The sequence below is a fragment of the Odocoileus virginianus genome, chromosome 3, assembly GCF_023699985.2.
Source record: "Odocoileus virginianus isolate 20LAN1187 ecotype Illinois chromosome 3, Ovbor_1.2, whole genome shotgun sequence".
In the NCBI taxonomy this organism is placed as follows: domain Eukaryota; kingdom Metazoa; phylum Chordata; class Mammalia; order Artiodactyla; family Cervidae; genus Odocoileus; species Odocoileus virginianus.
In genome coordinates this window covers 73,182,315-73,195,539 of record NC_069676.1, presented here as the reverse complement: position 1 = coordinate 73,195,539, position 13,225 = coordinate 73,182,315, and positions in this window count along the sequence as shown.

Genomic DNA, 13,225 nt, shown 5'->3' with positions numbered 1-13,225 from the left:
AAAACTATCTTAATTCAACCAATCAAGCTCTCCTTGCTGCAACTCAATCTATTTCCTCTCCTCCATCTGCCAACTTCTAGGAAAAGCTGTCTATATTTTCTGCCTTCATTTACTCACTCTTTACTTTTCCCTCAACTCATTCCATTCTGGCTTCTGCCTTTATTTTGCACCAACTTATATCTTGATAGAGTCACTGGCAATTTTCAGTTTCCTATTATTAAAGTTTCTTGTTGCCTCAACAGCATTCAGCACTGTTGATCAATTCTTCCTTCTGGAAACACTATATTCCCTTGAATTCTATATTCCCTTGGACATTACATTTCCTGATTGTCTGTCTGGTCGTCCCAAGATAAACCCCTCTACCTAGACTTTAGGTGTTGGCATATTTTAGGGTACTACTGAGTATATATTTCTATTTCTTTCTAAGTGATTATAACATGTCCTATAGCTTTAAGTGTACTTGGAGAAACCCATTTGCTGATAACTAAATATACCTCTTGTCCTTGTTCTTGCTCTTTCTGCTCTAGTTTCACTGGATTTCTTTCAGTTACCCATACCTGTTAGACTCCCTCCTGTCAGAGGGACTTTGACATGTTGCTCCTTTTGTCTACACTTCTATTCCCTTCTACCTAAATCACTCGTCTTTCAGATTTCTGCTCAATTGGCACTTCCTCAGCAAAGTCTTATTGACTTCATTAAATCAAATATATGCCATTGTATGTTTCTTTTTTGAAACTTAAAGTGTAGTTGTTAACAATATTGTGTCAGTTTCAGGTATACTGCATTATGGTTCAGTGCTAACTTCCCCACTTGCTAATGTGATCCTCAAGAAATAGGTCATGGTTTACAAGTAGGGGGACACACTTAAATGAAGAATACATTCTACAACAACTTCTATTTCTGGTTTGCACTGCACGACATACATCCTTTTTGTAAGGATGTATGTCTAGTGGTCTCTATTAGCAAAAATGTCTCAGACATCTGTCTTGATGACAAAACATTTATGTTCATCTCAAATATGGCTATCTCTGATTTTATGTTTGATTATTTAATGCATTTTCTAATGAAGTTATTCTAACAGAGCACTCTGTGAGACAGAAATTGTGAGTTACTTCTATGAGTAAAGGTAGAAAAAACGTTCTGTAAAATGCCAATTGGATAGAAATCCATTTTTCTAAGGAGAGGATATAACAGTGTTTGACAGAGACTTCCCCTATCCATAACCCTACTGGGATATAAAATTGTTGGGAGAAAATATGATCAATTTGTGTAAAAGTCAAGAAGACCTTTAAGAGCAAAATAATAGAAAAACTGACTTTTTTTTTCTTAAGGTTCACCTTCAAAATAGGTAGGTTCTATCTGAAGTCAACTAGGTTTTTAAAATATATTGGTCATATTTCTATGAGAGATATGTTTTAGTTTATTCTTACATAGTTACTTAATATATAAGTTAGCTCTCAACATTTAAGAAATAAGAGTTCACACAAAAATCAGGATGTTTGGTTCCTCTTTAAAAAAAAATGGCATACTTGTACCCTTATTCTTACACAATAATGAAGACTGAGGTTGGATCAAGTGCTCTTGAATTCATCACTGACCCCTCCTGGCTTACAATGTTGCATTAGTTTCTCAGTGGTTCAGTCACTCAGTCATGTCTGACTCTTTGCGACCCCAGGGGCTGTAGCCCACCAGGCTCCTTCATCCATGGGATTCTCCAGGCAAGAGTAGTGGAGTAGGTTGCCATTTCCACCTCCAGAGGATCTTCCCCACCCAGGGATCAAACCTGGGTCTCCTGACTTGCGGGCAGAATCTTTACCAACTGAGCTACAAGGGAAGCCCAAAGTGGTGTGTTTATGATTGTGGAATGGCCGAGCATTCAGGATTCTAAAGGTTATCTTGATAGTGGTTTAGTCACTCGTCCTGTCCGACTCTTTTGTGACCCTGTGGATTGTAGCCCATCAGGCTCCTCTGTCCATGGGGTTTCCCAGGCAAGAATCCTGGAGTGGGTTATCATTTCCTTCTCCAGGGGATCTTCCCTACCCAGGGATGAAACCTGGGTCTCTTGCCTTGCAGGAATAGTCTCCTGCATTTCAGGAGGGTTCTTTACCTACTGAGACACCTAGGAAGCCCTGCATTTGCTTCTACTTTATACAGCAAAGTGAATCAGTTATACATATAATCACTCTCTTTCAGATGCTCATTCTGGAATGACTCTTTAAGTCCTTACAGAGTACAGAATAGAGTTCTCTGAGCTATATTGTAAGTCCTTACTAGTTATCGATTTTTTATATAGTACCATGTATATGTCAGCCATAATTTCCTAATTTGTCCTTCCTCCCCTTCCCCTGTTGATAACAATTGTTTTCCATATCTGTCACTCTATTTCTGTTTTATAAATAAATTCATTTGTACTTTTTATACATTGTACATACAAGTGATGTCATATAGCATTTGTCTTTCTCTTATTTCACTTAGCATAATGCCCTCCAAATCCAACCATGATGCTGAAAATGGTATTATTTCAACCTTTTCATGGCTGAGTAATATTCCATTATATATATGGACCACATCTTCTTTATCCATTCTTCTGTTAATGGACATGTATGTGGTGTTAGAGAAGACTCTTGAGAGTTTGATCCAACCAGCCCATCCTAAGGGAGATCAGTCCTGGGTGTTCATTGGAAGGACTGAGGCTGAAGCTGAAACTCCAATACTTTGGCCACCTCATGTGAAGAGCTGACTCATTGGAAAAGACCCTGATGCTGGGAGGGATTGGGGGCAGGAGGAGAAGGGGACGACAGAGGATGAGATGGCTGGATGGCATCACTGACTCGATGGACATAGGTTTGGGTAGACTATAGGAGCTGGTGATGGACAGGGAGGCCTGGCATGCTACGATTCATGGGGTTGCAAAGAGTTGGACACGACTGAGCGACTGAACTGGTGCTGCTTCCATGGCTTGGCTATTGTAAACAATGCTGCAATGAACACTGGGTGTCGTGCATCCACATTATTTTTGTGGGCCTTTGAGTTTACAACTTGTATGCTGGAAGAGCAAGATGGAGCCTGGTTCCAGCTATAGTGAGTTTCAATACTACCTTTGCATTATCTAAGAATATATGTTTGATATGTTATAAAGAGAGCCCAGATTTGGACTGACGAATCTTCATGGAAAGAGAGAGAGAGAAAGAGAGAGATGACTTCACCTTCCCCTGTCCCAGAGAGACTATGAGTTTAGAAGGAGCAATGTAACTAAAAACATTCCCACAATCTTCCATGATGTCTTTAAACAATTAGGAACCATGGATTTTCTAAAAGATGTCTCATTGGTAGGGACAGGAATAACAACAGCAGAGAATAGAATCAACCAGTAGAGATACTGTATTTCCTAGTTTTCATATTAACAGGCAACTATAATCAGGAGGGTTGACCATTTGGATTGACCATACTCCCAGAAAAGTTCTTGACTTTTTTAGGGGTAAGAGATCCCAGGGCAGACAGAATGATACCTGATAATCTAGAGTTTACAGAGAAATGGTATCTTATTTTGGGGCCTTCAAAATGTGAAACAAAGTAAACTAGTTATATGATGAAAACATTAAAAATTTAAATGGAAACGCTTATACACTTGGATTAATATTTAAACTGCCTGCCAAAAGGTTTTATATTGCATACAGGAAGCATATTGAAAAGTGCCCCTGGCATTCATTTGAAGGTGATATGACCATATTTATAGCAAAATGCAGTTTAGCATTTGCCAGCCAGAATCTCCCTTCCCAGTTAGGTTGTATTCTAAAGTTACACTTTATGGAGTTGTATATCCCTCAATGTATACATGTGGACATGTGCATGTACACATATATGTATGTGTGGACATGCATGCTCGCACATTGATGAGACATTATTCACATATACATTTTATGGAGTCATTGAAGAAGACATATTAAAAAATCACCATTGGAACTGAGTGGAGTTTCTCAGACATTTTAAAGATTGACACTTCACTGATATTTGTTGCCCTTCAATACAAACACCATTAGAACAATATGTGACAACATCTTTGCAGAGAATGAACTTTTACTGATTGCTGCCAAGACTTCTTATCAAAAATTCTCATAATGGAGGAGGTGGAGATCAATTCTGCTAATGATAGGAGGTTAAGCTCGTTTTAATATATATTTCATCTCTTTCCTTTCAAACATTTTTTATTAATATATTATGACAACATGCTTTAAAAAGTACATGCTTGCTTTTCTCCCCAAAATTATAAGAGCTCTGAATCGTTCCTATTTTTACTTAGAAAATTAATTTAAATTATACAGTCTTTAAAGGAATCTAGCATTGAATGACATATATATATGCAACTTCTAAACAACTCTACTGATGCTATTTTATGAAAGCAACTTCTCTTATTCAATAATTTTACAAATATTATATTCATGGCTCAGATGGTAAACAATCTGCCTGTAATGTAGGAGGCCTGGGTTCGATCCCTGGGTCAGGAAGATCCCTTGGAGCAAGGAATGACTACTCACTCCAGTGTTCATACTTAGAGAATTTAACAGACAGAGGAGTCTGGCAGGCTACAGCCCATGGAGTCACAAAGAGTTGGACACGACTGAGTGACTAATGTACAGAGATGACAGGAAAACTAAACATCCTAGGGTCTTCTGAAATATTTCTTGTAAACTGAACCCTGACTCCTCAGCATGGCATGTTGGAGTCTGCAACACTGGTACAGGACTGTTTGCTCAGACTCTGTATCTACCCTTCCTCCCTATCTCAACTGGTACCTCATACCATTTTATTATCTGGTAGATTTTGCTCATATTTTTTTTCTATCCAATTGACACTCTTTTTGTGTGGGTGTGTGAAGTTGTTCAGTCATGTCTGACTCTTTATGACCCCGTGGACTGTAACCTACCATGCTCCTCCATCCATGGAATTTCCCAGGCAAGAGTACTGGAGTGGGTTGCCATTTCCTTCTCCAGGCGATCTTCCTGACCCAGGGATCAAACCCAGGTCTCCCATATGCAAGCAGACGCTTTACCTGTCCAAACCACCAGGAACTGATGCTCTAACAATCCCTTTAATAAAATAATGAGATTACACTGTTAAGCATTATGTGTGGTTGCTTTTCTTTCTCTTTTCTCCTTTTGTTATCTCTGAGATTCAACCCAAGGTATAATGCAACATAAAAAGACTGATGTGAGGTTTCTGAGATAGGCAGCCTCTAAGATGGCCCATAGATCTCCACTTTCTGATGCTCATTCCCTTGAGTGTGGGCTGGAACACCCAGTATCTCACTTCCAATGAGTAGGATACACAAAAACAGACAAACATACAGAAAAGGCACTGGGCTGCCACTTCTGAGATTAGGCTACGAGAGAAAATGGCTTCCACTTGACACACTTCTTGTTCCCTCACTCTGAGGAAAACCAGCTGCCATGTTGCAATTTACAGCAGGTGGAAGTGCCAGTGGGGGGTGGGGGGAGAAGAGAAGTCTACAGTCAATCAGCAGACCAGACCTACCAGCCATCACAAGAGGGGCTTAGAAGCAAATCTTCCTCTAGTAAAGCCTTGAACTGACTACAACCTCAAGATGCCTCCATCACAGCCTTGTGCAAACCCAGAACCTGAGGGCCCAGTTTAGCTGCATCAAGGTTCCTGACCTACAGAAACTGTGGGAGAATATTAATACATCTTAGTTGTTTAAGCCTCTAGGTCTTGAAGTAATTTGTTAAGCAGAAATAAGTAACTCATTTTGTTGCTAGGAGAAATAGAAAACAAATATATTTGCTTCTCTTTGCATGAAATACATTTTAACCTAAGATCACATCTTTCTTATATTTTCAGTCTTAAAAATGACCTACATTTTATGATTTGATTGTGATAATATATTCTAGTTTTCTAAGCATACAGTTAGCAAAATAAGTCTATTTTGAGTTCCCCATAAAAATTGTTTTACAATTTTTGATATTAATGAAATACACAAGTTTAAGAACTTGTGAACCACACAATTTCCATACCATTTACATTCTTCTATTATTACTGTTTCATGTAAAATAATATAAATGTTTATTTACATCTGTGTTATCCAAATCAACTGGATTTCTGATGTACAAGGACTATTGTTACTCACGCTCACTAGCACTGGGTGTGGTATCTGTTACAGACAATAGAGTCCACAACTGTGTATTAAATGAGTGAATGAGTACAAATATGAATTAATAAAAATATTAATTACAATACATATGTCAGAAACTCTTCTAAAATAGCCTGGCTTTATAATTCACATCATTATAGTATGAGATTTTTAGATAGAATGGAAGATATATATCGTATCTTCTAGATCACTTCTAATATATTTGTTTCTTTGAACTAGAAAGTTGGATTAATTAGAATGCCCATTCTCTTTTCTGTCACACCACTATTTCCATATATTTCATATATTCTATATATGACTCAGTTGACTATTGATTCAAATTTTAAGCTTTCTTTTCTATTTCTATCATTATAAAAGCATAGTACATGTGAAATACTTATTTGTATACTGGGCCACTGATGATAACAATGACAAGTGTAATTAGATATAAAAAACTGTCAAAACATAAAATTCTTACTTAAATTTATGCATGACGTAAACAAAGATTCAGTAAGCACTCATGGTCATGCCACCCAATCAATCAACTTTCTGCAATCAGAAATATAAAAATTGGACTTAAGGGGAACTGAGAACTGTTGTATTAAGATAATATCCTCAAAAATTATGCTAGAAAAGAAAAAGACTGGTTATATAGTACATGGGGGAAAATGTGGAATTCTGTATGTTCAACTGCTTAGCAAAACTGTGAGCCCTAGAGTCACTGACATCCCAATAGAATCAAGTTAAATGCATTCGCATCTTGATAGGGGACAATGACTGATCAGCTGATTGTCAGTGTGAACCTTTTACAATATTGCACCATAACCAAACAGAAATCTCATTTCTAGCGTGTCTAAAGCACATAGTATCATGATTACTTCAGTATGTTGCACTATGAGTTTAAAGGAACACAATGCTGTGAAACTAAAGTGACAATGAGATGATTTTAATAAGAAATGTATGTGAAGTTTCTCTCAACAAGCATAAAGATGCTATTGTAGAAAATAGAATTGTGAGGGAATGGTAAAGTGAATGCTGTGTTGTTTCCTGTCTTATCAGTGTCACTGTAAGGTAATTTGACAATTAAGCCACTGTATGATATTGAGGAGTGAACAAAACCTGGTCAAGTCTACTTTAGAAAGCATATTCTGACCGACCCCTAGTATTCATAACCCTGTGAAATCATTTCTTCTTGAATGTGGGCCAGGCTCCTTGGTTTGCTTTCTAACCAGTAGAGTATGCAAAATGTGATGAAATATCCCTTCCAAGATGAACTCATAAAAGACAGTAACTTTCATGTTGCTCACTCTCTGTCTCTCCCACCCTCCGCTTCTCCCTCCCTCTTGTGTGCCTACTTGGATGAAGGCAACTGTGATATGGAGAGGTAAACCAGTCAAGAAACTGAGGGCAGCCTCCAGCCAATAGCCAGTGAGAATCTTGGCCCTCTGTTCAAATTTCCTTGAGAAACTGAACCATGCAGACCATCACATAAGTGACTTTGGAACTAGATCCTTCCCAAGTTGAGCCTTGAAATGAGACCACAGATATTGCAGACATTTTGACTATAGCCTTTGAGAGATTCTGAATCAAAGGAGCAGCTAAGCCCTAGCCATATTCCACACCTACAGAAACTGTGAAATGATGTCTTGTTCCAAGTCAATGAGTTTGGGGGGAACTTTACAGAGCATTGGATAGCTAATGTACATCTCAATACCATACATAGCTAGGAAATGTTAAGGAGACTTTTGCTATAGTTACATTAAGAATTTTTTTTCCTATGATGAAATTTCTCTAACAAATCCTAAATGAAAGTGTGTGAGTTACTAAGTCATGTCCAACTATTTGCAACTCCGTGGACTGTACTCACAAAGGGCTCCTCTGTACATGGAATTCTCCAGGCAAGAATACTGGAGTGTTTGCCAGTGGTGGTTTGCCAGAGTGGTTTGCCATTCCCTTCTCCAGGGGATCTTCCTGACCCAGGGATCAAACAAAGGTCTCCTACATTACAGGTGGATTCTTTCCTGTCTGAGTCACCAAGGAAGTCCAGATACTAAATATGTTTATAATATTAGGAACACTTATAGATGGGCAGAGTAAACAGCAAATTTTACTTTGATAATGAGTTTGAGATTTGGAAAGAATTTGGTCAAAGTGAAACAGAGCAGGCCCCTATGGTCCTTTGCCCCCTCCACCACTATGTCTTCTACCTGCCTTCAGTCTGTGCAAAAACTTTAGTGAAGAATAAGTTTAATCAGAGGAATGAGAAAATGCAGAAGGAAAGCAGTTGAATAGCAAAAATAGTAAGAGTTCAATCATTAAACAAAGACAAGCACCTTCAGTTCCTCCTCCAGGACTATAGGTAATATTCTAAGACACATCCTTTGAGCTGACTTACAGACACTGAAACCCCCATCAAGGGGAAGAAGTTACCGGCATGATGACCAGACTGTAGTCAGGACACAAGCTGCCACAATTCTGAGAACTGGCCTCAAAGAAATGGGAACAAACCCACCCAGGGACTAAAGACAAACTGTACTTAAAACAATCAAGATGCTGCTGATCAGCCCACCACATGACCAGGTTTATGATGACTGTCAGAGCTGACTGCCCGTGCTGTTTCTGCTCATAGCCCCCTCCCTCCACACATGGAAGTTCTTACCCACTGACTGTCAGTAGGGAAGGTGGCCTCTGGACAAGAGTCTGCCCTCCCCCCACCCCCCACCAGGTGCCCAACCTCCTAAATAAAGCAAACTTTCCTTTCCACCAGGCTTGCTTCTCACCTATTGTCTTCTGAGTGGTAAGCAGTCAAAGTCCACTTTTGGTAACAAAAGGAAGCAGGTACTAAGCTAGGATCAAGGAAATCACGGCAAGTCTAAACCAGGGTGGAGAAGAAAGCCTGATGTGGGCTGATAATGGATGTGCAGGAGTGTGGCGCAGATGGAAACAACGTGAGTGACATGACTGGCTTCTGTGACTAGCCCTGGCAAGGAACCGTGGGAGTGGAGAGGCTTGGTATTCCTGGCATAAATGAGAAAAGCACAGAACTCACAAGAACTCTCAGCAAGAGTCCCATAGGCCATCTAGGTGTTACAGTTTCTTGATTCTTATGCTTATTTCTTCATTTCCAAAAATCATGGAATACATCAGTTTTAGACATTTTGTTGTAAATAACAAAAACCAACAAAGCCTGCTTAAGCAAAACATTATTGGAAATGCATGAAGAGGCTTGGAGATTTTAAGAGAAAAGCTGAATATTTAGGCCATGAGAAGAACAGTTTGGAGGAGATAATGCAAGAACTAATGGCTAGCTATCAATCATTTTTGTCTTTGTCTTTCTACTCAGTATTGAAAGTATCTGGAGAAGATGTCTGATTGAACTAACCTGATCTGTATGCTTGTCTCTGACTTGGTTGCTGTGGTCACTGAGGATGTGTCCACATTTGGTCTAGTATGTCATGTCCACCTTTGGGACAGTGGTTCAGCTCTACGTGAAATCATGGAATGAGACTGAAAAGCAGTGGCTACCTAAAGGGAAACAAGGGTGCTGTTAATAAAAAAATAAAGAAGGACAGGGGGTTGCTGCATAAGTCAAAACAGCATGCATCCACTATAGAAGCCACTGTGCAATCAGTAGAGCTGTCTCAGAATCAAAGTAATGTAATTCCTTTAACTGGCATCACTTTTAACAGGCTTGATGCATGTACTGACTAGTGCCTTAAAGGCACCATCTGACACTTGAAATACATTTGATGCTAGGTACAGACGAAATTGCCTTTCCAGGGAAGGTGTGATCCACAGCTGCAACTTCATATTCTCTTTAAGCTGCAAAGAAAAATTCAACTGGCCCTTCAGGTGAGGCTGCCCCAGGGTGAGAACTGTAGTAATTCATCTCATCTGGCACTTCCTGATACATAAGACTAGAGATGTTCAATGATGTTATACTAGTTTACAAGGAACTTTAAGCAGTTGCCCACTTCTTACTGCTATTTCCATTTATGATTACTAAACTGATCACTACCCCATTTATGTATGATAGAACAAGACATAATGTGATTAAATGACTTATCCAAATGCATGCAATAGATGGCATAGCTGAAATCAGAATACGGATTTCTAAGATTCTGTCAAATGCTCATTTTACTACAGTAGCTACCTTATTTTCAATGCCCCATCACTACTTGATGGCATGTAATCACATATTCAGTTGACAAGAAGCTGAAGGGATAACTACCATATTGGATTCCTGAAACAGAATCCAGAAAAGTCATGTTAAACTGGAATGCTGAGCCAAGTCAAAAATTCAGTAAGGATAAATGTCAAGCCCTGTACAAAGGAATGTGGGATAAGTACATGTAGGTTGAGATATAACTTAACAGCAAATATTTAAAAAGACCTGAAATTTAGTGAAATATGATAAATACAGGAATGAAAATGTGACCCAATTACCAACAACACAAATTAACTATGGAAAGTATTAAGACATGTATGTGTTAAGGTTCCTTCCTTTACTAAGTTCCCCAAACTGGAGTCCTAAAATTTTCTATACAATTTCTTTTTGGAAACTTGGTCTCTTCTGAATCCTTTTCTAAACTGATACAGACAAGAAAGGACTTCCCTGGTGGCTCAGTGGTAAAGAATCCACCTGCAATGCAGGAGACACAGGTTCAATCCCTGGGTAGGGAAGATTTCCCAAAGAAGGAAATGGCTACCCACTCCAGTATTCTTGCCTGGGAAATCTTATGGACACAGGAGCCTGGTGGGCTAGAGCTCATGGGGTCGCAAAGAGTCAGACATGACTTAGAGACTAAACAACAACAGACAAGAAAAGAAATTTAAACATTCTTTCTCATATTTTCAAGAGCTTAAAAGAAGCCTTAAACAACCCAGGTGTCGCTTTTGTATTATCAGTCTCTAACATGGTTACCTCTTATAGATATTTATTTTCTCAAATTCCAGGAAGCTTTAAGTTACCCCCTCCCTGTTGCAGACATTTGGAAGATGCCCTGTCCTGGTCTGGAGCCACCTACTTTCTCCTGAAATGGTCTGATTCTGATCTCGGAGTGAGCTTCCAGGCATGTTGTTGAATAACATCAATCCATGTCTCTAGACTCTCAGCTCCAACTGCTTACAGGGGAATACTTGCACTAAACTGTGTTGGAACAGGTGGCTGATCTCTTCTTAGATTTGGAATTGAAACTAAAGACAATTGGTTGGTGTGAGAAAATCTTAAAGCAAACATGTAAAAGTGATAGCCAGGAATATTTTACAAGCCAGTCTGCGGAGAGAGAAAAAGGAGAAACCAAACCAGGTCTGAAGAGGAAATAAGAAACAAGATGGATGCTGAGAAAGAGAAAGAAGAGAAAAGAATGAAAGACAAACTTTATGAATATTTTAAAACTCTACAGATACTTCTTTTTTTTTTTTTTTGAAGTTTGGCTACATTCCTAAGCTTCATTTGCAAGAGACTCTTCTGAATATTTATAGTCTCAATATTAGAGTCATCGTTTGACTTAAGTAGAGTACATACCAATAGTCCAAGATCTTAAGGAAGTCCATAGACCTTTCAAGCCCAAAGCACCAGCCAAAGTCCACAACCCAAAAATCCCTCCCACTTTTTGACTTTATAGTTTTGTTTCAACTTTCATCTAAAAAGGAAACACAAATTGTTGCAGTCAATGTTACTTATCGGCGATAGCAATATCCATAGGTTTAGACAAGATCTGAAATGATAATGCATTAGGAACGACAGAATTATTAGCTTGGGAAAGAAGTGACTAGAAAAGGTAAATGATCTGTCTGCAAAGAATGTAAAGAAACATTTAACTTAATGTTTCTTGTAGGATGACTTTTTCTTAATGCAGGACCATTAAAATGAAATGGGTTTTTCTGAAAGGTAGTAAGTTCCTTGAAACTGGAAATATGCCAGCAATATCTAGATGTCCTCTTTGCAGTGTCTGTAGGGGAAACTATCCAAGCATCAAATCAAATGAGTGGTTGTATTCGCTGATCTCTAAATTCTCTGCCAACTCAAAGATGCTATGATTCATCAATTTATCCCGAATGCCCATAGGATATACTGTAACTGTAAAATGTAATAAGAATCTTTATATGGCTAATAACATCTAGTTGAAATCACAATATATAGTACTAGGCAAAACCTTCTGATGAACAGGTATTATGAAAATATTCAAGGCGATAATATTTACCAATCATATGACCTGGTCTCCAAACAAAGAAGAAATGACATTTCTCCTTTACAATGACATTTAAAGGTAGACTTTTGTTTAAGATCAACTGTGTAGAACAATGGCAATAAGTATAAGGTGGCTCGAATACACATTCCGTTTTGATGACATCATTCCTGAATTGCGTCTTCAGTTGAATCACCAAGCCTGAAGTACTGTGATCTCACCCTTCTAGAAAGCTTTATAATCACATGCTTTGCTATTGTCATCAAGGTCACAAATTAAGCTCATTAGAAGCTTAAAGTTTTTAAAGTGCCTTGTTCCTCTTTTTCAAGAGTGTTTACTGGATAATCCAGACATCCTCAGATGGGTTCTTCTATTTTTTTAATAAATGTATAATGCAGTTACTGCTATTAGGGCACATTACAACAAAAAGATTAAGCCAGTTAAAGCACAGAGACACTGACTAAATCTCACTCAGCCGGATTCTCTCTTTAAGCACTCTTCTCTTTCAGACAATGGCGGGTGACACACAGCAGGGTAACTGCTGCGTTTCCCACACTTCCTTCCCCCAAATGTGTGCTCAGCACACATGTGCTCAATCTCTCAGTTGCATCTGACTCTTTGTGACTCCGTGGACTACAGCCTGCCAGGCTCCTCTGTCCATGGAATTTTTCCATCAAGAATATTTGAGGCGGTTGCCATTCTTCCTCCAAGGAATCTTCCTGACCCAGGGATCGAACCCACATTTTCTGCATTGGCAGATGGATTCTTTACCACTGAGCCACCAGGGAAGCTCCTTCCCTCCAAAAACTCAGAGCCTGTATGAGATCAAGAATCTCTTCTCCTTCTTTATATTATTTAGGATTATCCATAAGTATTAGGTTTAATGGTG